Here is a 23,083-nt window from a genome sequence, read left to right as displayed (position 1 = left end):
AAAAAAAATCAAACAAAGAAATTACTGATTAACTCATTTATGTAACTGTAATCTCTCTATACATCACCTCTACAACAATAAAATACATTAAAAAAAATAAGTTTTATGGCTGTGTGTGTATGCCAGTCCTAGAGCTTGAACTCAGTACCTGGGCACTATCCCTGAGCTTTTTGGCTCAAGACAAGTGTTCCTTGACCTTAGCTACAGCTCTGCATCCAGCTTTTTTGGTAGTTAATTGAAGATAAAGAGTTTCAGGAGCTTCCTGCTAGAGCTGGTTTTGAACTGCGATCCTCAGATCTCAGCCTCCTGAGTAGCTGGGATTATAGGTGTGAGCCTACTGTTTGTAAGCAATACACCCAGGGAGTGGGGAACTTGGGAGGGGAACTTGGCTTTCCAACTCTGCTTCAGAACTCACACATAAGAAATCTTAATGGACACGTAGATGCCAGGGCCACATCCATGAGAGGATTAATTTTTATAGTCTAGGGTGGGGCTAGATGCTTTTTCTTTTCATTTTTATTGGTTTTGTTTTGTTTTGAGACAAGGTTTTACTATGTGGCCCAGGCTGACCTGGAACTCATGTATCCTCCTTGCCTCCACTTCTTAAGTGCCAAGATTCTAAACACCACACCTGGTTTGGTCAGGTAACTGTAAATCACACTTGAGAGATTCTGCTTTGTGACACTCTAGGAGACTTGTGAAGAAGTACCATAAGACTTAAGAATATAGGTCAGTAGATGATGGGTAATTCCCCTGAACTGCTATCACTTTCAGTAATACATGTCACATGTTAAGAAAGCCACTGACAAAATGGAATAGAGTAAAACAAAATTCAGAGTGCTTTCTTTACAGCATTTATCTGAGATTTCCTTTTCCATAATTTGTATATATGTTTAGTCAAAATCTTTCACCTTTGAAATTACTTGGCTAGAAATTGTCTCAAAAAATGAGCCTGGCCAGGCAACAGTAGCTCATGCCTATAATCCTAGAAGCTCAAGAGGATGAGATTTGAAGATAGCAGTTCAAAACCAATCCCATAAGACCCTTATCTCTAATTAAACACCAAAATGCCAGAAGTGGAGCTGTGGCTCAAGTGGCAGAGCACCAACCTTGACTGAAAAAGCTAAGGGACAACAGCCAAGGCCTTGAGTTCAGTACTAACACAAACAAATGAGTCTGGATTTTCTGGAAAATAACAGATTCACTGCATGTTGACAATCAAATTCAGACATTCTTCAAAATTTCTACACAAAAGGCTGACAGTGGAGGAGGTGTTTGGGCTTTGCTATTTTGTTTTTATATATTAGAGGACAAAGCATTTTGCTGGGGTCAATGCTCTTGTTTGTAAACTGAGTAAACGTTTGTACTTTTGTACTTTTGCACTTTGTACTTTTGCTTCTCCATCAGTTAAGATCCACCACATATTTGAACTCACTGTGTCTTTCCCCCATGGCTCAAATTATTTATTTCAATTATGTTGCTTTCCAAGAAAGATGGCTCCAAACTCAGAAACAGTTCCAATAATGTAATTAGGTGGTACAGAAATAATGATGCTTTCCTGAGCACCAGGCTGCTTGTTTCTGGTCTAAGTCCTGGCTGCGGCCTCCCCTTGGGATGGGACCACTTCAATTCCCTGACTTCTATAAGGTCACTGTAGGGGACACAGTATATAGTCAAGAGTTCAGACAGCCTGGCTCTGCTATTTACCAGCTGTGCAATATAGACAAGATTTCTAAATCTTCTTTTAACTATAAGATGGGTACAAATAACTTCTGCAAAGTTGTCAGGATTAACACATACACAGGGTGCTGGTGGCTCACACCTGTAACCCTAAACTACTCAGGAGGCTGAGATCTGGGGATCCTGGTTCAGAACAAGACTGGGCAGGAAACTCTTACCTTCAATTAACCACCAGAAAACTAGAAGTGGCACTGTACTCAAAGTAGTAGAATGCTAGCCTTGAGCAAAAGACCTCAGGGACAGCTCGGGAAGCCTTAAGGTCGAGCCCCACGACCAGTGGGAGAAAAAAACAATTAAAGTATATAAAGTACTAAGAACAGTGGCTACCAGAAAGAAAATATTCAATATGCCTAGGTTTGTTTGTTTATTTTTTTGCCAGTCCTGGGACTTGAACTCAGGGCCTGAGCACTGTCCCTGGTTTCCTTTTTTTTTTTTTTTTTTTTTTGCCAGTCCTGGGCCTTGGACTCAGGGCCTGAGCACTGACCCTGGCTTCTTCCCGCTCAAGGCTAGCACTCTGCCACTTGAGCCACAGCGCCGCTTCTGGCCGTTTTCTGTATATGTGGTGCTGGGGAATCGAACCTAGGGCCTCGTGTATCCGAGGCAGGCACTCTTGCCACTAGGCTATATCCCCAGCCCCCCCTGGTTTCCTTTTGCTCAAGGCTAGCACTCTGCCACTTGAGCCACAGCGCCACTTCTGGCCGTTTTCCATATATGTGGTACTGGGGAATTGAACCCAGGGCTTCATGTATACGAGGCAAGCTCTCTTGCCACTAGGCCATATTCCCAGCCCTCAATATGCCTAGGAATGGTGACACATGCCTGTAATCCCAGAGCTCAGGAGTTTGAGGCCAGCCTGGGTTATATTTCCAAACTCTACCTCAAAAGAAACAAATGCATGGGGTTGGGAACATGGCCTAGTAACAAGAGTGCTTGACTTGTATAATGAGGCCCTGGGTTCAATTCCCCAGCACCACATATATAGAAAACAGCCAGAAGTGGTGCTATGGCTCAAGTGGCATAGTGCTAGCCTTGAGCAAAAAGAAGCCAGGGATAGTGCTCAGGCCCTGAGTCCAAGGCCCAGGACTGGCAAAAAAAAAAAAAAAAAAAGAAAGAAAGAAAGAAAAAGAAAAGAAAAAAAGAAACAAATGCATGTTAGCACTTTTTTATCAGCCTACCTTATAATACTAAGAAAGTTTTACATACATCTAGAGCATTATACTTTTTGAAGCAGTCTCAATTCATTTTAACTACATACAAGTCTCACAATAATCACATTAGACCAGACTGAAAAGCTCACAGACATTTCTTGTTATAAGGAAAAAGAATTAGCTAGACTGGAGGAACTGATTATATACATTTTCTCATTAGATCTGAGACCTGTCTCCATCAACTCTATATACCAATCCCAGCACATGTACTAGCAGATACTCAATAAATTCACATTAAATTGGACTGACTACACAGATGGTCAAGCTGTAAACAAAGCAACTTGTGGTCAGAGACTAAGGAATAAGCAAGCATCATACTGCTTCCTGGATACTGCTAGCCAACTAGAACAGACAAGAGGGCTGGCTGTCTTTCCCAGGCTCACTCTAACTCATCCATGAGAGGAAAGGGAAGAACCAGAGGTCACTGAGAAAGAAATGCCAGAACTGCCCCAGCTCAAATGACCTCTGAGGCAGCAGGGAATAAGGATAATGGAGTATTACCCAGGCCCTCCCTTCCAGTGAGCCTAATGGAGATGCATAAATATGGTATTTCAAAAGCACATACGGGGGAGTGGCACTGTGGCTCACTCAAATGGTAGAACACTATCCTTGAGCTAAAGACCTTGGGGACAGAGCCCAGGCCCAGAGTTCAAGCCCCACAACAGACAAAAACAAACAAAAGGGGCTGGGGATATGGCCTAGTGGCAAGAGAGCTTGCCTCGTATACATGAGGCCCTGGGTTCGATTCCCCAGCACCACATATACAGAAAATGGCCAGAAGTGGCGCTGTGGCTCAAGTGGCAGAGTGCTAGCCTTGAGCAAAAAGGAAGCCAGGGACAGTGCTCAGGCCCTGAGTCCAAGCCCCAGGACTGGCCAAAAAAAAAAAAAAAAAAAAAAAAAAAGCACATACTGCTGCCTTCCTAAATGGGAGTTTCCTCTCAGTAGAGCACAGGCCAGTCTATAAATACCAGAGATTAAAAGGCTTCCTGTGAGGGCTCATATGCACCTGCCTAAACACAAAACCTATCTGTTCCTTCAGGTCCCAAATAAAACCAAGGGAGCATCCCTCAGGGAAGACTTGCCACTCTCTAACATATTACTCCCTCATAGATACCTCAAAATCTATTTTCTATTTAGCTTATTTTGCTGACCTTTACTTTCTACATCCTTCACCTAGAAAACCCACTGCGCCAAGCACCTCTGCACTATAACTCCCCCTAACCCTACTTCCTTTCTCTACACATATTCTGTCTCCTCATCTCATCATCCTCCACCACAACTTTCTAATCTCCATAAAACCATCTGCTTTGACAGAAATGCAAGCTTTGGAACCACTCCAATTTTGGTTCTAGCTTCAACACGGCCAATTATAACACTTAATGTCTAGTTTAGTGTCCTGATCGATAGACTCCACCAAGGCAAAGCACCTAGCACAATATCACCCATTCAATACTTCCTGTCATGTCCAACTTCCCAGGGGACTTTTCCCCCTTTCCTGGGAGACTTAATATAGTCACTCTTTCTAGGTTATCAGACCTGATAAATCCAAAAATCTTAACCTAAAGGCATGACCCAAATGACGATCACTTCTTATCATCAATGGTACCTCTCTAGTCAGTATGTACTTCCTTTAGCAACCTTTAACTAACACTAGTTCATTGTGCCTGCCCCAGAGAAATGATCTATTTAGGAAGAAAAAGTACTCAGAAAGGAAAGGGAAATGGAGATAAGAGTTACTGAGTCTCTATAAGGTAAGAGTTGCCCCTCAAACAACTAAAACACCAAAAAACAAAGTGTCCCGTAATCTCACACTTACATGGAAATTTTTTTAATTAATTCTGATAGCAAGAGCATCTGCTGGTTTTGAAAGAAATACCATCTGGTTCATTTCTGATAAGACCCGAGCATGACTTTACATAGGTCAGCAATTGCCTACAATATGGTTCCTAAAAAGTGGCGTCCTTGATGACAGCTTCATGGCTGTGTGGCACCTCTTTCCCTGGTATCCTGAAGCTGCTCCTACAAACTCATAATTAGCTTTAAAATAAATCCAGAACTCAGTTCTTCTTATAAGTTACCTTATCTAAAGCTTTCAATCATCACTCTTAAAACAAGAATTAGTTTAAGCAGGGCTATCTTAACATGATAAAGGTCCTACATCAATTGTGTCTCAGAGGTACTTTCACAAAACAGGAGTGGGTACCTTCTCCATTGAAGACTCTACTTTGTAATTAGATAAGAATATAAGAGGTATCTTTCCATGAGTTCTTTAAGATTTTCCTAGAATGAAAGCCAAAAAGAATGAGAACAAGCTGGGTACCAGTGGCTCATGCCTGTAATCCTGGCTACTCAGGAGGCTAAGATCTGAGAATAGTGATTTGAAGCCAGCCCAGGCAGGAAAGGCTGTGAGACTCCTATCTCCAGTTAACCACCAAAAAAGCTGGAAGTGAAGATGTGGCTCAAGTGGCAGAGCAGTAGTCTTGAGCAAAAAAAGTTCAGGGAAAGTGCCCATGCCTATGCTCAAGTCCCAGGCTTGGCACAAAAAAAAAGTGGGTACAGACTTGTCTGAAGAGAAGTGAGGACACTTGGATGGTATTAAATATGGCAAAGTATGTGATTCAAGGGTAGCTTGTCATATTTTTCAAACCCTGGGGAGGAATAATTACCTGTGAACCTAGTACCCACAGCAAGGAGTTATTCCACAGAAAAATGGATTATGGGGTTTGCCAACTACTACCAAATGAAAATTTTCGAAAAAGTGCATTTTAAACATGTGTAAACAATAAAAAAAACTACCAAGTACAAGACTCTGTACAAAGAGACTCACTGCTTGTACGACTCCACAATGCTTAGACTGGTAAAAGTTTTGACACTGCATTGCCTATACTTGTTCCTGATTGGTAAATTGTTCATGACCCCTGTAAAGAAGGAAGGCAGTGGACAAATGTGGAACTGTGTGATAAGGATAAAGGAAAAGAAAAGGGTAAGAATTTTATGGTAAAAATCTAAGGCGGGCTTGGGGGCTTAATCAGCTCTGGCCTCAGGACTGAGCTTGGGGACAAGAATTTAGTGCTCTCTGAAAGCAGTCATAGGGCAGAAATTGCTCAGGGCTTTTTCTCCTGAAAATGTAAATATATGGGAACACAGACCACAGCAAAGCTCAGAACCTATTTGCTACCAAGGAATGGCTTCAACTTCACCACCATTCAGTACCCCCAAACAGGTAAGACAATCTTCGGATGACTAAAGTGGATATCAAGAGAAAACTCCCCCCCCCACACACAGAAGAGCTGCACATACCAGGACAGAAGAAGAGATTGTGTAGACTTGGGCAGTATGTTGTCACAGTAGCCTCATCAGCAGGGACAGCTTCACAGAGAAGGCTAGAATTTAATGAACTGAACCTCACAATTATATACTTGAACCACAATGAAGACAGTTGTAGAGAAGCTGCCACTTACCATACCAGGTAGATACAGAAGAAAAAGAAAACAAGTTCCTCCTTTTAGCCACTCGGGATGTGGTCATGGGAGGTAGGGAAAGGAAGTGGTCTGTAGCTAGCCTAGGCTCCACCAAACAAACTGACCAGTTTTAACCCCTCTGACCAGACCAGCAGTGTTCTGCTACATCCTAAGTCCACATTCCTGGTCAGTGTTTCTGTATGTACATCAGTGAGACCTCCATTTGCTACTTTCTACTCATGACAGTCTTAAGCCCTATTTCTGTTGTAATCAACATCTGGCCTTAAGAAAAGTCACCTGTGGGCTGGGGGTATGGCCTAGTGGCAAGAGTGCTTGCCTCGTATACATGAGGCCCTGGATTCAATTCCCCAGCATCACATATACAGAAAATGGCCAGAAGTGGCGCTGTGGCTCAAGTGGCAGAGTGCTAGCCTTGAGCAAAAAGAAGCCAGGGACAGTGCTCAGGCCCTGAGTCCAAGTCCCAGGACTGGCCAAAAAAAAAAAAAAAAAAAAGTCACCTAAGCATGAAGCTAGGCACAGCCTATGCCTGTAATCAGAACTCAGGAGGCTGAGGCAGAAAGATCACAAGTTCAAGGACAAGACTATATAGTAAGACCCTGTCTCAAAAAAAAAAAAAAAAAGAAAGAAAGAAAAGAAAGAGCTAGGCAACAATGGCTTGCTCACACCTGTAATCCTAGCTACTAAGGAGGCTGAGACAGGAAGATCATGGTTTGAAGTCAGCCCAAGCAGAAAAGTCTTGGTGAAACAATTATTTCCAATTAACCACACAAAAACTGGAAGTGGAGCTGTGGCTCAAGTGGTAGAGTACTAGCCTTGAGAAAAAGAGCTCAGGGTCCAGGCCTTGAGTTCAAGCCCCATAACCAAAAAAAAAAAAAGTTACCTGGTTACTCTGATCTTCACTGTCAGTAAGTTTAAAGGGGTATAACTATCTCACTCAAGCATAATCGTGAGGATAACAGCTGACAACTCTAATATTGACTGAGCATTTACTAGGTGCCAAATACCAGGTCAAATAGCAGGTTTTACATGTTCCACCTCATTTAATCCTCAAAACCCATGCATGTAAGCTGGGCATCAGTAGCTCAAGCCTATAATAACCCTAGCTACTCAGAAGGCTGAAATCTGAGGATCACAGTTTGAAACCAGCCCAGGCAGGAAAGCATATGAGATTATCTCTACTTGACTACTAGAAAAGCCAGAAGTGGATCTGTGGCTCAACTGGTAGAGCATTAGCCTTGAGCAAAGAAATGCTCAGGGACTGTGGTGCAGGCCCCGAGTTCAAGACTCAGGACCCGCACACACAAAAAAAGTATGTAGTACATGTTATCCTCCACTTTCAGTTGAAGAAGCTGCAACTTAGCAAAGAAACAAACCCCTGGCATGCACCAACAGAAGCACCAACAAAACAGAGTGCTACTCATATCAGTTCTTCCCCAAACTTACTACCTTCTAGTTGTCAAACTGTGCCTCCTGCCTTAAATATTTTCTTTCATTTGATTTTCATAACATTTCTACTAGGGGACACCTTCAAGTTATTCAAATTGTACATATCACTAGTGAAAAATTCAATAACACAAAAAGGAAGTATAAAAAGTTGTAGCTGGGGCTGGGAATATGGCCTAGTAGCCCTCAGTTCTATTCCTCAGCACCACATATATAGAATAAGCCAGAAGGGGCATTGTGGCTCAAGTGGTAGAGTGCTAGCCTTGAGCAAAAAAGAAGCTAGGGACAGTGCTCAGGCCTTGAGTTCAAGCCCCAGGACTGGTGGAAAAAAAAAAGTTATAGCTAAGTTTACCCTCTATGATTCAGAATGTCTTACCCAGGTAATCATTAATATTTTCATAGAAAAATTTCCAAAGATAGGGAGTGTAACATCATTTTTATTCTACAAAACCCATCAACCTGAGGACCAAAGAGGTTCAATTTGCTTGAGGCCATACAGCTGGTAAATGGCAGAGCTGAGACTGAGAACAGGGCCTTTCAGATCCCAGAGCCCACAGCCCTGTACTGCCAAGTACTTACTTCTGGAAACAACTGTTCATTTTCATTGGACACAGCAAAGGGGCCAGTACCTGGCCCACAGTCTTACTCTTCCATCTTACTTTTCCAGCTAAATGGGAAAAATGGGCCATGCAAGCAAATCTCTGCCCCAAGAACATTAGCACTGCTTCATATTCCTTTTACTCTTATGCTGGGTCAGGTGGGACCTCAGCCTCTAACTTCCATCACTTCTGATACAGGTTCATCTCAGGCCTCTGAAATCAAGGGCAGGGTACCCAAGAAGAAGAGCCTGGCTTACAGGAAATGCTGGGCTCTTCCTGGAAGCAGCAAAAAGGAGGCAACTTCAGGAGACCTCATAAGTTCTGAGGGGAAGACAGTCTCTTTTGGAAACATCATAGGAACATCTCAGAAGTGACCATTGCTTCTTAGAGTCAGAATATACCTGCAGAAGGTATTTAGAATAATGATTCTCCATTGAGGGTGTGACTCAGTGGTAGAATGCCTTCCAAGCATGTACAAGGTCCTGTGTTCCACCCCGAAGTTCAAATTCCAATGATACCACCAAAAAAAGATTTCTGTCTACTTTATTTCAACCTAGACCATTTAATGAGTGGCCTGGCTTTCTAGATAGTAAGGCAATTCCGCGCCCCTCCCCCCCTCCCCCCCCCCCCCCCCGCCAAAAAAGTAAAAATACAAACCCTTGTACTATATAGGAACATTTTTCCTCAGGATATGGAGGTTGTCCTTTCAAATTACATACACACTCATATTTTCATTCCATCAATATACAAAAACATACAGGCATATCAATCTTGGAGTACCAGTGTTGAGACAGGGTAGAAGAATGGAAAATAAGGTACTACTATTCTACTGCTGTTGTTCAGCATGTTAAGTGTACGATCTCTGGAGGTTCAACAGCATGAGTTACCAATGATTTAGGATTTGAGCCACAAGCTTGACTCAACAGTCCTATTATACAATTATAATAGTTGGGGGCTGGGGATATGGCCTAGTGGCAAGAGAGCTTGCCTCGTATACATGAGGCCCTGGGTTCAATTCCCCAGCACCACATATACAGAAAACGGCCAGAAGTGGTGCTGTAGTTCAAGTGGCAGAGTGCTAGCCTTGAGCAAAAGAAGCCAGGGACAGTGCTCTGGCCCTGAGTCCAAGGCCCAGGACTGGCAAAAAAAAAAAGAGTGCTACCCTTGAGAGCTTGCCTCGTATACAATTATAATAGTTGTCATATGCCTAGTAGGTGCCAAAAATCTTGTCTTTCCCACTTATAAAATGGAATTAAAATCTTCCTTACTGTACAGATTCCCTTGGTATCTATACAAGGAATTGGTTCCAAATATCCCATGGATAAATAAAACCTGAGGATGCTCAAGTCCCTTATATACAAATAGCCTACACATATACTTCCATATATACTAAATCATCTCTAGATTACTTGGAAGACTAGTACAATATAAATGTTATGCAAATAGTTATACTGCACTGGTTAGGGAAGGGGGGAAGGTCTATACATGTTTTTCAGTATAGACACACACACACACAAAAAAAATCTATACAAGTAGATTCATAATCCAAGGGGAGCTAGGGACAAATTCTAACTCAGTACTAAAAAAAAAGACCCAAACTCAAGAGTATGTAGAAGGCCAACTGCTTTATATACCGTATATGAAAGCTCTTAGTGAAATAAATCCTTGATGTTATGGATATCTACCTTTTATAGCAAACACAGAGGAAACGTAAACCTGTCCCCAGGGAATCTGAATCCTATGAAGAGAAAAATCTAACCAATTTAACCCATCTAGCAAATGGAGAACAATTCTAAAAAATGCATCATTAAGTGTTAAACTGTGTGCTACAAAGAATCCCTGAGTGGAGAGGATATTCAATAAATATTTGTTCAATTAACACATTAATTCACATGCACTACTTGAAATATTCCTCCCCTTGTCACCTTACTTTCACCCTATGAAAATTTCCCATATTCACAGTGACACCAATTATCAACAGCTCTGAAATCTGTTCCTGCTACCTCTACTCACCTATATTCCTAGAAAAAGCATATCAACATTTGAACAGAGCATCCCTTTTTTCAAAATGTGCTTTGAAAACAAGATGACCCATGTGATTCATTCTATAATTCTAGGAATAATAGAAGTGCCACTAAAAAGCTCAATTCTAAACACAAAGAGAGAAACAAGTCATCCTGTGGCAAGTACTTCCTTGTCTACAACTGAATTCATACTGGACATTAAATATACTTCTCCAAACTATAGAGGCAAATATGTAAGGTAGTTTTAGCTGTTGCCTTCTGAAGTTTTTACAAAAGCAATAGGATTCTAGATATTTACTTGAAAATAAGCAGACACACCTCTCTGGTCTTCAACCACAACACTTGAAGAGCTCTGCAGTTTATTTTGAGTCTTACTAAGCCATTTTAGAGAACATCCAGTATTTCTTTTTTCTTTCACCTCCTACCACCACAGTTCTTGAGTTGTCTTCTTTTTCTGCTACCAGTCAGGGTGTGAACTTGTTTACATTTGTTTTTCAAGTCTCCCACCACATGTCTGCATTTTAGAATTTCATAATATCATTGTTTCATTCTTAGTCATTATGGTTTAGGGACTCAATGTCACCTTGCCTCACCTCCCCATCACACATCATACTTTTTCTGTTGTTATTTTTTGAGACAGGGTCTTGTTACACATCCAAAGCTAGCCTTGAACTGGCTATCCTCCTGGCTCTGTAGTCTAATGTACTGAGATTACAGGTCTGCAACACCATACCCAACCCACAGTTGTTATATTTTAATCTGGCCTATCAATTATTGACCAACTGATTTCAGTGAATTTCCAATGCCAGCCTAGAACCTGGGCTTGCACAGAAATACTAGTCAGAGGTAAAATATATCTTGAGAGCTTAAATCCTTAATTACTCCAAGGAATTACACAGCCACAGATACATACTATCAAGAAAAGAAATTTCACAAATCAACATTTCTATCCAGGCATTATAATTGAGCTACTCAGGAGGATCAGGTAGAGGGATCTTGAGTCTGGACAGGGCCTGGACAGGCCCTGTTTCAAACAAACAAAAAAATCTAGGGATGTAGTTCAGAGGAAGAGCTCTTGCTGACCTCCATCAGAATTCAATCTCCAGTACTGAGAAAAGATAAACAGCTCCAACAGTTCTATCTAAAATTGAGGCTTGGGGATGATGAGAGAAGAAAGATACCCTAAGGTATCGCATCACTGATACCATCTATTCCTTCTCCTAATTTCTTACTCCTTAACTCTCACCTTCTTTTCTCTATTAAGGGAGGTAGGGAATATTCAGGGTCTGAAAACACAGCAGATGAAACTTCTAGACCTAGCCTAGACCTAGCCCGCTCTAAAGTAAAGCAACTTGCTTGCTTACTAGGGAGCTCTCTAAGGATACTTCTCCAAGTCTCTTCTTCCCTCCCTTTCAGAGTAACTGCTACTTTGGAGCACAGAAGTCACTCACAAAGCCACAGAGGTTATGCTGAGAGACAGTTTATTGCCCACATCAGTGTTTTATCAAATTAACTCCTGGGATCACCTAGACTGTAAACTCCAAGTTACTATGCCAGTTTTTTCTTTGTTACAACTATATACCTCATACTCAGTACAGGTATGCCATTCACTATATGCCAAACCAATGACTAAATTTACTTGCCTTTGGTTTCGGTAGCGACTACCTACCACCTCCCACTAGCCCAACGTCACAACCTAACCAGATTATCAGCTCACAAATTATTATGACTTGAGGGTATGTGTAAACAGGACAAAAAGGATCAATGAACTCTTATGAAAACCAGAGCCTGTTTTTCTTGCTATCCTTCTGTGTAACAAGCAAAATCCCCACAGGACTGAAACAAGAAGGTGGATGGCCTTCCCACGGCAGAGTTTCTACCTAGAGGTGGATAGGAAATCAAAGACTGATAAAGGTGTGCACCTACCAACATACCATTTGTTCTTTCTCTAGAAATGTCAACTGAAACCTCATTACCCACTGAACATAAAATTCTGGCTTACTAGGATGGGGGAATGGTAGCATTTATGAACTATCTCCTTCCTAGCTCACTAGAGACATACAGTTAGAGATTTCACAAAAATAAGGAAGTCAAATTCACAGCTGTGAAAAGGTTGGCTCTACTAATGAGATGTCAGGGCAGAGTGGAATTAGTGATGGCAGAGTGGATCAGCTCTCCCAGATGGTATATTATCTTCTAAACAATCTTCAAGCAATCCTATTATGTCTAGGAAGCTAACAGCACCTGCCATTGTCCCCTTTGAAGACCAGGGGGGAAAAATGACAAGACATTCTATTGGCCTGGGGTTAGATAACGTTTTTTGACTATAAAGAAGCACAGAACAGACAAGCGCCAGTGGCTTACACCTTGTAGTCAGAGCTATTCAGCAGGCTGATATTTAAAGATCTATGTTCAAAGCCAGACTGGGTAGACAAATCCTGGAGACTTGTCTCCAATTAACAACAACAGTAACAAAAAAGCTTCAGTGGAAGTGAGGTGTGGCTCAAGATGTAGAATACCAGCCTAGAGTGAAAAAGCCAAGTGAGAGCATGAGGTACTGAGCTCAAGCCCCAGTAGCCACACACACACACATACATACATACATACATACATACATACATACATACATACATACACACACAGAAATTAAAAGGTCCAGATCTTAGTTTCAACTCTATAAATTTTCAGGCAGTTTTCCCTCAAACAAACTGACCTTAAAGATCCATTCTCTTTTATAATCTATTAGACTCAAAAGCACCATCACAGAAGGTGATTTGTTTCTGAGTTCAGAAACTCAGAAACATGGTTGGGGATATGGCTTAGTGGTAGAGCACTTGCCTAGCCTGCATGAAGCCCTGGGTTCAATTCCTCAGTACCACATAAACAGAAAAGGCTGGAAGTGGCTCAAGTGGTAAAGTGTTAGCCTTGAACAAAAGAAACCCAGGGACAGTGCCCAGGCCCTGAGTTCAAGCCTCAAGACTGGTAAAAAGAAAAAGAAACATGAGTTTGTTCAGAACAGCATGAATGAACCACAAACCCTGCTGGCTCCCAGACAACTTCATGGGACAGACCCAAGGAAGAGAAACAAAGTGATCATACTGGCATAGAAGAGGCACTAGACAGAATCAAGAACCTAGCTTCTCCACAGGCCCTTTCAAACTCAGCTTTATTTTGAGCATCCATTTCCCAGTTTTCTTTTCTACAAAGTGGAGAGGTGAAGTAAGATGATTTTCATTCTTTTCTTCCCACTCTGACATTTCATAAGTCTACAGAATCTCTCTTCACATGTTTGTGAAGATTTTTTATAACACCTAGATACCTATAGTCAAGAACTTAAATCTTCAGAAAAGAGTCACATCTCAGCCTATAAAGCTTCTAGGACTTGGGATGAGACTGTGTTATCCTGTAGGGTCTGTTGCAAATCTCAAAACCTGAGGAAGTGAATTTTGCCAAGGAAGTTATGACTGTATTCATATACATTTTCATACACATGTAAGACACACAGGAGGAAAGTTCATGGAGGGACTAATCCTTGGGTTTGGTTCTAGGTAGAAAAATGTTGAGACATAACAAGTTCTTTGTTTTATTTCTCTGATGAAAGGCAATCTGCACATGTATACTTTCAAGAGCTTTTAGAGATTCTAGGAGCAGGGAATGCAAGACCAGCTATTGATCACAAATGCTAGATCTAATTAGGACAAGGACAAAAGGAGACATGCTGTTGCATTATTGCAGTAAGATGGCTGGCATGATGAAACCACCCAGGGATAGATCCTGTAGAGGAAATGACACTCTCAGCAGCACCATCTGCTGCTCCTGATGTCTAGCCTGATCTGTATTTTTAACCTCAGCTATATCCAAGGTCCACCATAAGAGCCTAGTGAACACAATTCTAACTAGCATTTTCTCTTAGACTGGAGGGACTATATATGCATTTGCATGGCACTCCCTAGTGGTCCTCCTTACCTGGCTGGTTGGCTCTTCAGACTAGCAGAAGCAGGTACACAAAGCCCAGGCACTGAATTTTTCGCAAGGAAACTTGTGAGAACTATAAAAACACTAGATTTATGTACTATTGCCACCATTGGGTAAGATTTTGTCCCCAAATAATTCAGTGCAAATTTTCAATAGGACCAGATTTTGCTCTAATACTGTCCTTCCTCAAACAAACTGCATAGCCAAGTAGAATATTAACATCAAAGTAGAAATACAGATGTAGCTTTGAAAATATATTCCTGAAAAATGATAATACATGTCACACAAAAACTCTTGCTCTTGGCAACATTACTCATAACCAAAAAATGTAAATGACCCAAATGTTCGTTAACAAAAACAAAACAAAAAAAACCTAAATGTGGTATATCTATACAAATGAGGAATCCACTACCAATCCACTACCAAAACATGCTGTGTGTGTGTGTGTGTGTGTGTGTGTGTGTATGTGTGAATAAACCCCAAAAAATGCACTAAAAAGCCAGTTTCTAAAGATTATAGGTCATGGTTCTATTAACATAAGGTGTCCAAATAGGCAAACATACAGTGGTCCAGGGTTTCAGGCTTCACTGGGATGGATGGAAGTATTCTATATATATATATATATATATATATATATATATATATATATGTGATGTTATATAACTATAAAATATGCTAAAAATAGTTGCGCCATGCACTCTTCCTTGGCAGTTCTGGGACTTGAACTCAGGTCCTAGGTTTGCTCAGCAGGTGTTCTACCACTTAAACATTCCACTGGCCCTTTTCATTGATTATTTTTGAGATAGGGTCTCAGCCTGGGCTGCAATCCTCCTATTTGTACTTTTCCATGTCACTGGGATGACAGGCATATGCCAAGGAACCCAGCCACTGTATACTTTCTCCGTAGCTTACAACAACAGGTGTAAACCACCACACCCAGCCAATTAGATATGATGGGTGTCTCATGCACTTTTTTTTCCTGATAGGACTGGCCTTAAACTACCATCCTCTGACATCTGCCTCTCAAGTAGATAGGATTATAGGTTTGAGCCACTGCCTCTTACCAAACACTGTATAAAAGAACAAGTAAATTTTATATGTAAGTCATGTCAACAAAGCAGGTTCTTTTTTTGAAAGCACATGTGACAAAATAAAACAGCAACTTCCTCAGAAAAAATCTTGAGTAGGAAGTGGCACTGCGGTTCAAGCAGTAGAGGACTAGCCTTGAGCTGAAGAGCTTAGGAACAGTACCCAGGCCCAGAATTCAAGCCTCACAACCAACCAAAAACAAAAAAGAAAAGAAAAAATCTTGAGTAAACTTAGAGAGTATCTAGATATTTAAATTAAAACAGCTAAATCATAGTTCATTTATTTAATAGAATACAATAAAGCCAATTAAAATAGCCACATAAAGGATATAACAGAAAATGTTCCTGAAATAATGTCGAGAAAAAATGTAAAACTAAATGTGCATGGATTAGTATAAAAGAAGAAAAAGACAGAATACATAAAAAGAATGTTTGTGTCAGTATAGCAGAATCATGAAAATTGTTTGCCCTTCTATAACCCAAGATTTCTATAATCTTGTCCCACTACATTGGCAACTAAGAAAAGAATTCCCCTCTACCTTCCCTCAAACTTTTTGCAGAGACTACAATTTAAAATGTAAAATAAGCAAAACCATCTTATTCCCTTTTTCAGATTTCAACCCACTTAGTTTTTTGATAGTAACTGAGAACAGCCCAAAGAAGAATAGGATAAACAGGCTCCTATCCCATTCCCAGAAGCCAGTTTCATTTTATTGGCCTTGTCAGAAGCCAAAGCCTATTCCAGCCAAAGAAAACTTCAGCAAAGTCATCAATAGAAAGGGAAACTCCATACTCTGATTTTAAACTTCTGAAGGTAAAGGCAAGTTATTCTGACAGTGGATTGGATTTGAGCAGATTAAATGTATGTTCTTCCTCCTTTAGAAAGTGATCCAAAGGAAAGAGTATTCACTGGGAAATATTGTCTATTCATGTTTCTTCTCTGAGGTTTTATTTCTAATCTCCAACTATAGGAGAATCCTGAATCATTTAATTTTAATTTTTCACTAGAGAAGCTTCTCTTCTGAGTAATAAGTTACTAGTCAGTCACCACCTCTACATTCTACTTACAGCCTATCACAGACTATCAACTGTCTTTAGAAATCTCAGGCTAACTTCCCCAAATCAAGCAATGGGGTTCCACAAGAAATATAAATGTGTGCTTGTGTGGGGAGCATGGTACATTAGGGTACACTGCTATCAGGTAATCTAAAGGATCTACTAACACCAGCAACAGTAACAGGCAACTACATCTGTTTCTGCTTGAGAAAAATGCTTGGGTAATATCCTGTTTTGGGAGTACTACATGAATTCTTGGCATGTGGCCTTCAGATGTTTCCAGGGTGGCTACTTTTCTTTTTAGAGATGTAAAAGCTAGGTGGAAGCATACATCACAGACAACACCAGAGTCTGTGAAACTCAGCTATAGCTATTATATACCCTGCTGCTTCTATACCCAGTACCTTCACAGAGACCCAACTGCCCCTTAGCCTTGACAGTAGCACAGCTGGCCTTTCACAGCTGCAGTGACCCAGTTCAGTACCACTGTGAGGACTACCAGCAAAGTGGAGACTTCCATACCCAGGTGAGAACCAAAGGATAAATAGAGGAAATCTGATGGTTTCCAGGACAAAAAAACTAAATGGGAAAGAAGAAAGATAAAATCACAGACACGAGCATGAGAGGGAAAGAAGACACAGGGCCTCTACTTTCTCACATAAAAGGTTTTTACACAAGCACACTCATGAACTTACAATCATCCAAGAGAACAATGGCTATCACCTTGAATCTGAGCCAGGGTCTGCTATACAAATCTTGATGCTCAAGGTCAGTAACCCCAGGGCTTGTCTAACTGCTTCCTGGGTCTCAGATTCCCATCCCAGCTGCTGATAGCTTCAAACCAATCACAAAACATAGCGCTCTCGACCACCAGCTACATCCTTCACTTTTATTTTATTTTCTCTTCACAGGGAAATAGCCTTCCCACATTGCAGGCAATATTTCTCATTGCTCTAGTTTCCAAATATATTGCAATGTGGCAACATAACTTAAGAGCGTGTATTTTATGAAAACCATTCTACCACATAAAACTTCACTATGAGGGGAGATTTTTGAGGAGGCTGATACATGTCATTGGGTTGGGGTGGGGGGGGGGGTCCTCCTGTTCTGCCTCTCAAGATTGCTAGGGTTTAAATGTGTCTCCTAAAAGTTCATGTTAGAAATTTAATCCTCAAGTTTGTATGTCAATGCTATTTGGAGGTAAACAGAAGCTGGAGGCACTGAAAGGTTATTAGGATTAGATGAGGTCACCAAGGTAGGGCTCCCAAGATGGCATTAGTGCCTTTAACAAGAGGAGGAAGAGAGATCCAAGCTATCAAGGTTTCTCCTTTTACTATGTGTTTCCCTGTGCTATAATGACTCAGGATACTGATGTCAAGCTCTTGAATTGAGACTCTTGTCTCGAATTAATGAGCAAAAAAGCTGGAAATAGAAGAGTGGTTCCAGTGCTAGAGCACCAGCTATGATTGAAAAAGATGAATGGGAGCGTGAGGCCCAGAGTTGAAGCAGTAGAACAGGGGAAAGAAAAAGAAAGTGATCTTGAAGAGAAACTAGAGAAATCTTTTGTGCCACATATGCATGTCTTAATCCTCAACACTCAAGCATGTAACAGAGCAATGTTTGCTTTCAAAGTTTAAAAAAAAAAAAACCAACAGTGGGCATTGGTGAGAGCTTAGGTAATGACATTCAAAGCCAGTCCCAACAGAAAAGTCTGCAGACTCTTCCAATTAATTAGCAAAATTTTGGGTTGGAGGTAGTGATTCAAGTGGTAGAACATCAGTTGTGAGCAATAAAGCCAAGCAAAAAGCAAGGCATGAGTTCAGGTCCTAGTAATCTGGCAAAACAAACACAGGATTCTTTCTTCCATTTGCTCCTTCTCATCCTCCTACTGTTTGAGGGAATGCTCCCTAAACAAGAATTGTACCGTCCAGATTGAAGAGGGAAAATGAATCCTGCTCATCATCTTCAGCTGGAAGATGCTTATCAACTCAGAAAAAACTCAGTCAAATGCTTCATGTATAGTAGTTATGCAACCCAGCTCAATGGATATTCAAGTGGGCTATGTGACCCTGCTACTGCCTGTAGTGAACTTTCTCCTGGTAAATGAGGAGTTAAAGGGGAAAGACCTAGGCTCCCTCTCTTTCACTAACTGCAGCAGTTCTGCTTCTTTCTCTCAGTGTATGTTTGAGTACAGAAATGAGGAAGATTGTGTTCCTCACAACCAACAGTAATTGGGGTGTCAGGAAAGCTAAGGATAAAGAAAAATCATAGGAAATGTTTGAAACAAAAGGCAAGAATTGGGGAGGGGGAGATAGTTTTGAAACAGGGCCTCTCTCTAGTTAGCCCATGTTTGACACAAACACAATCCTCCTGCCTCAGACTTCCTGCAAACTCCACCAAACCCAGCCAAGGGTAAGTTTTTATCTGAGAAACAGACAAGCTTGGAAGGAGTGAAACATTGTTTAGTAGCAAGGAACTTGAAAGAAGTCAATTTTCCAAAGAAAGTATACTTCTACCTCTGGAGAATGTATGTATACAAGCATGGAGGAAGCATAAAGAGCAGGAACTGCTGTCCCAGCAACAGCCAAGGAGGAAATCCCCAGCCAGAAGACACATCATTACATAAGAGCACAAGTTCTATCACCACAGCATGGAGGCTAGCCAGGAAACCACAAAGTGCTAAGATCTTGTCACCTGCCAGCCTGCATCAGTAGCACTTCATTCTACCTTTTCTTTCCAGGTTAGTCTAGCAAGTATGTCAAACTGTGTCATAAGATGGTGGTTTGTTGTCAAGATTTACACTAAGTACCCAGACACTTCCCTCCACATAGCAGGTAAGGATCTGTCTCCGGTACTATTTCTACTACAGTACCAAAAAGTCACTCTTTAGACAGGGATCCCAAGTGCAAGTTTCATACCAATGTCTTCTGTATCCTTCTGCTTACTGGGCACAATAAGTTCCTTAATCAATAAATGGCCATCAAAGAAAGTGAACAACATGAACCAGAGTAAATTGAATGAAGACCTGACTGGGTTCTTATTCACAGTATCTCCAACACCTCTATCTAGAATGCATTATGTATCTCATAAATACTTGTAAAACTGAACAAAAAATGAGTAAGTGTGGAAACTTAATATAATGTGTATAATCTGAGAAATGGCTTTAAAAATTCCAAGAAGACTTTAGAACCTACCTTTGTGACTTTGGGCAGGTTGTGTAGCTCTGGTCTCAACTGGAAAAATGGGATGTTATCTGCACCTCAAAATTTTGTTGTTATTAAGGGAAGATTTTCAAAAGTGGAACTCTTGGCATAAGCTTAGCACACATTAAATCAAGAACATTTCCATATTATTGCTATTATCATTGCTCTATCAAATTATCTTATTACTGAGGTGTAGTGATAGTCCACCTAACACTGAGAAAAAAAATGTTTCTGCTTAAATATGCATCGAAAAAATTCAAAGCTCAGAAAACTCAGAACTAAGAGCCAAGAGCATGTCTCTACTAGCCTCCACTAGATGGTGACAATTTGGGTGTGGAATTCCCAAAGCAGAAACAAAGTGTGTATGTGTGTGTGTATGAGTGTTGCACATTATACATTTTTTTCAACCAAAGGAATCCAACAGCAAGAGATGAATTAATCACTGTGAAGAGTGGAAAGAGTGTCGATCTGCAGAGCTAGAAAGGGAGATAATTGTATTTGGGTGGATAGATCAAGCACACAAAACCTCAGCAAGAGCAACAAAGCCCAACATACTGTCTGTCACCCAGGAACAATTCTGTAGCAACCGCAGCAGTGGGCCTCTGCAGCCACCTGAAGTTCAGTGTAGTCAGCCCAAGTTCCCTCGGAGCAGCCTCTTTTCTCCGAGAGTCTTTGCTGTCCTCATCGCCACCTGCCCTTCCCTTCCAATCCCGTTACAGAGAATTTAGCCCACCACCATGCAGAAGAGTCACACTTGCACTGATATTTGTAGTTCTTTTTTAAGGCGTCAAAAAAAAAGTCCCTATATGCATGCATATTAAAAGACACAAGACCGGAAGTGGTTTCGGTGAGTTTCAGTCCAGATAACAAGTTTTTGAGACTGGAGAGCGGACGAGGCGCGGGACTCCCGAAAGGTCCAGCACCGGCACCGGCGGCTGCAAGATTTCCTCAGGAAATTCCACCCCCGCCCCAGCCCGCCGGGCCGCCCGGCCCAGCACTGGACCCTCCGCTCCACTCGCATCGCAGAAGGGGAAGAACAACAGCAATGAAGACGGCTGCGGCCGCCCCGCGCACCGCCCGACTCTGCCCAGACCGTAGGTCCTCAAGTCCTCGGCCTCCTCCCCGTCAGCCCCGGCCCGGCACAGACACCCCGCCGGTACCTCAGCTCAGGGTTCCGGGCGACGCCGCGGGCGGCCGGGTGACACGGGCCGGAGCGGGGAGCAAGGGCGGCCGGGCTCGGGCTGGCGTCCCTCAGACTGACGCTCGCCCTGACAGCCGGCCGGGCGCGCGGGTGACACAAAGCCGGCCCCGTTGGCCCCGGGCCTCAGTGACAACTCACCGGGGAGCTGCGCGGGGACCTCCGGGAAGTGGGGGCGCTCCGCCGCTGCGCGCGCCCGCTCGCGGTCCTCCGGGGTCTCGGGCGAGGCCCCGCGTGCAGTTGTCTGGCTTGCGCTGGCCGGCACTGCGGGAGGAGCCGGTGGCGAACGGGAGGGAGGGCGGGAAGGAGGGAAGGAGACGGGCGGGCGGGCAGCCGGGCGGCGAGGCAGTCGCCGGCTTCAGAGAATAGAACTCTGCGGCGGCGCCAGCGTCACTGGCCCAGCTGTACGGCGCGGGCGGGGGAGGCCCCTCCTGAGGGTGGAGGATGGGAAGGGGCGGGGCGGGGCCAGGCGCGCACGCCACAAACGCCGGCGTCGGGCCGCCGCGCGCCGACCTCCCAAAAGGGAGGCCCCACGCGCAGGCGCACACGCCACCGGTCCACTCCGACGTCGTACGGAAAGGGAAGGCTTGGGGAGGGGCCTTAAAGGGACAGTCGCCAGGACTGAGCTGGTGCGGTCCCGCAGTGCTGCAAACTTGAGGCTTCTCCGCCCGCGATCACTACTGTGCGCCCCACGGTTCTTTGACCACTATTGTTATTTTGATTGCTGTCATTTGCAAATAAGTGCGGTGCTGTGCTCCTCCACGCACGACTGCCTTGTCAGCTCCCTCCGACCTGACTATCACTGAGGCAGGTTATGACCTCCTTATTAAGCAGTACTATGGTGCATAGCCTGCCTACCTCAAAATTGCCCCTAAGGCAGGTTTCAGTGTGGAAATGCAGATCTGGAGTCCCACTAAAGCAGGGATCTACCTCTCTCTCTGAACTAGTCTTCGGAGGTTCTATTCCAGGACACTAAGGTTGAGACAAGTGAAGTTCCATTCTGGAGCAAGGACTGGCAGATCCCTGCCAGGCTCCTAGCTCTTCCCATCCTAAACCCGGCCTCCTGGGACTACTTTCCAGCACACCCCACGTGAGCATCTTGAGCAACAGATGGTTACGTCATTTACTGGTGATGGTTCTCTGTGGCAGTTTATCTTTGTGCCCCAGGCCCTTGTACTCTACCTGTCTCGAAGATAAACCGGAAAGTTTGTTCAAGTGCCCCTGCTTGGAAATCAGTGGCCTTCTGCGGCCAGGGGTGGGTTAGGACTTGTTTTACCAGATGCTTTTTTTTGGTGCTGGGGACTGAACCTAGGCCTAACTCATACATACTACAAAAAAGCTCTACCACTGGCTTTTTCACTCCGTTTTTTCCCCCCTTTCCTCTTTTGACAAGACTACATTCCCTCAGGACTTCTCACCATATCTAGTTGTTCTAGAAGGCATTGGGGAAAGTGCTATGAATTAACAGAGCATGTTATATAAGGCAAACAGCAAACAGAATCGCCACACACACACACACACACACACACACATCTCTACCTTCCACTACCACAACCCCACCGACAACACAGTGATCACCAAGAAAGTCTTCCCGAGCCCTTCCAGACCCCACAGCTTGTTGCTGCCTTTTCCACAAGCCTATCCTTGCCTTGTTTTTCTTCTTCCTTACCTTCCCTGCCTTCTAGCTTAATTTCCACCTCTAGTTGGGGGCTGCACTGCTCAGACCATTAGGGAGTTGATAAACATCAGAAGTGCCTGGCTCTGCAAGAGAGCTTACTTACTAAAACCTTGTGACCCTGGCAGTAGCACCCCAAGGCAAATGTAAGTCTGAGGAAGAACAAGGGGAAAGGGAGCAAGGGAAAAGAGTAGAGGAAGAATTGGAAAGAGACAAATGGATAGATGAAAGAGTAGAAAAGTATAGTAAGTGGGTGGTCAGATCATCTGAAAAGGCAGCTGAGCCCCTGGCTGTACACTGCTGTCACTAACAGGTGACCTCTTAGAAGTCTTGCCACATCTCACATTGTTCAACAGCTTCTGACACCCTACTTGGTTCTGCTAATCACTCCT

General features: G+C 42.9%; 1 protein-coding gene across 1 annotated transcript in view; it reads right to left on the bottom strand.

Annotated features, from left to right (window-relative positions):
- Susd6 (sushi domain containing 6) overlaps positions 1-21,417 on the bottom strand; it is a 104,583-nt gene extending 83,166 nt beyond the window's left edge. The window contains exon 1 of the mRNA XM_048362615.1: positions 21,158-21,417. The gene's annotated coding sequence lies outside the window, so the exon portion shown is untranslated. The remainder of the gene's footprint in view (positions 1-21,157) is intronic.
- Between the last annotated feature and the right edge of the window lie 1,666 nt (positions 21,418-23,083).

Source organism: Perognathus longimembris, chromosome 14, assembly GCF_023159225.1.
Source record: "Perognathus longimembris pacificus isolate PPM17 chromosome 14, ASM2315922v1, whole genome shotgun sequence".
Classification (NCBI taxonomy): domain Eukaryota; kingdom Metazoa; phylum Chordata; class Mammalia; order Rodentia; family Heteromyidae; genus Perognathus; species Perognathus longimembris.
This window is presented reverse-complemented; position numbering and strand designations above follow the sequence as displayed.